Source organism: Panthera onca, chromosome B2 (assembly GCF_046562875.1).
Source record: "Panthera onca isolate mPanOnc1 chromosome B2, mPanOnc1 haplotype 2, whole genome shotgun sequence".
In the NCBI taxonomy this organism is placed as follows: Eukaryota; Metazoa; Chordata; class Mammalia; order Carnivora; family Felidae; genus Panthera; species Panthera onca.
In genome coordinates, this window is record NC_138343.1 from 90,888,484 (window position 1) to 90,890,699 (window position 2,216).

The 2,216-nt window shown below is 39.0% G+C and overlaps 1 pseudogene; it reads right to left on the reverse strand.

Annotated features, from left to right (window-relative positions):
* Window positions 1-233: 233 nt before the first annotated feature.
* Window positions 234-624, reverse strand: LOC132676058 (NADH dehydrogenase [ubiquinone] 1 alpha subcomplex subunit 5-like; annotated as a pseudogene).
* Between the last annotated feature and the right edge of the window lie 1,592 nt (window positions 625-2,216).

Here is a 2,216-nt window from a genome sequence, read left to right on the forward strand (position 1 = left end):
CTCCCTTGACCTTCACTGCTCTAACCATCTTGTCCTCTACCTACCTCCATCACTTACTCCCAGACTTCCTCCAGCACTGTTCTACCAAAACTTCTCGTAACGGCAGAAATATTCTGTATCTGCACTGCCCAACATGGTAGCCATCAGACACATGTAGTTATTGACCATTAGAAAAGTGACTGATGTGACTGAGAAACTGGATTTTAGTTTTTTTCATATAACAGAACATTTAATTAAATCAGTTTCGCATCAACACACTCTTCATTTAATAATGATATTGGCCATTTCCATTGGAGGGCGAGAGGCTCTTCTGTTAAAGGCTTCCATGATTTCCACTGTATCATTTTCTTGCCCAATTTAGTTCATTTTCAGCCAGAAGAATCACCTCTTCTAGTTGGCCACCCTGAAGTTAGTCTTTTAAAATTTCTTAACATCCGGTTCTGCTTTAACCACACCCAACGTTTTATTTGTAATCTATACTGTATACTTTCTATATGCTGCATTTTTAGGAATTTGCTCAAGATCATCAATAATCTTTGTGTACAATATTCTAAGCCTCTCGTGTGGACTCTCACATATAGCCAATCACACAAGGCCAGTGGTCTTCTTCAGCAAACCCACCATGACAGCTAATTTTAATTAATTAAAATTTAAATTTAAACAGACACATGTGGCTAGTGGCTATCTTTAACAATGAGGTCATAGGCTTTATCATTGTCCAAAGCTACATTTTCTCTATAATTTTAAATTCAAGTATCACTAACTCTTAAACCCTCACATGCTACCTTTCAACTCATTCACTCTCTTCATTACCCCAGCTACATCAAAACTTGTACCAAAGAGTGACCCCACTAATTCTATCAGCTTTTTTTGATCCCTTCTTGCTTCTTTGTATCCTCACTTTATTCTTGCTTTTCATGGTTTATCAACATAAGAACAACCTTGCATACACATTTAACTCCATCATTTCCCTATCTCTTCATCACACTAGCCTGGCAAAACCTTAACCCTTCTTGAATGCAACTCTTTACCTACACCAAACCTGCTCTTGTACACTAAAGATTGCTAAAGAAATGTATATGAGGGGTGCCCAGGTGGCTAGGTCAGAAAAGCATGTGACTCTTGCTCTCAGGGTGATGAGTTTGAGCCCCATATTGGGTGTAGAGATTACTTAAATAAACATAAAACTTAAAAAAAAAAAAAAAGGAAGAGTACATGATCATGCTCACTAGTTAGATTCTTTTTTTTTTTTTTTTTTTTTTTTTTATTTTTTAATATATGAAATTTACTGTCAAATTGGTTTCCATACAACACCCAGTGCTCATCCCAAAAAGTGCCCTCCTCAATACCCATCACCCACCCTGCCCTCCCTCCCACCCCCCATCAACCCTCAGTTTGTTCTCAGTTTTTAACAGTCTCTAATGCTTTGGCTCTCTCCCACTCTAACCTCTTTTTTTTTTTTTTTTTTTTTTTTTCCTTCCCCTCCCCCATGGGTTTCTGTTATGTTTCTCAGGATCCACATAAGAGTGAAACCATATGGTATCTGTCTTTCTCTGTATGGCTTATTTCACTTAGCATCACACTCTCCAGTTCCATCCATGTTGCTACAAAAGGCCATATTTCATTTTTTCTCATTGCCACGTAGTATTCCATTGTGTATATAAACCACAATTTCTTTATCCATTCATCAGTTGATGGACATTTAGGCTCTTTCCATAATTTGGCTATTGTTGAGAGTGCCGCTATAAACATTGGGGTACAGGTGCCCCTATGCATCAGTACTCCTGTATCCCTTGGATAAATTCCTAGCAGTGCTATTGCTGGGTCATAGGGTAGGTCTATTTTTAATTTTCTGAGGAACCTCCACACTGCTTTCCAGAGCGGCTGCACCAATTTGCATTCCCACCAACAGTGCAAGAGGGTTCCTGTTTCTCCACATCCTCTCCAGCATCTATAGTCTCCTGATTTCTTCATTTTGGCCACTCTGACTGGCGTGAGGTGGTATCTGAGTGTGGTTTTGATTTGTATTTCCCTGATAAGGAGCGACGTTGAACATCTTTTCATGTGCCTGTTGGCCATCCGGATGTCTTCTTTAGAGAAGTGTCTATTCATGTTTTCTGCCCATTTCTTCACTGGGTTATTTGTTTTTCGGGTGTGGAGTTTGATGAGCTCTTTATAGATTTTGGATACTAGCCCTTTGTCCGATACTAGTTAGA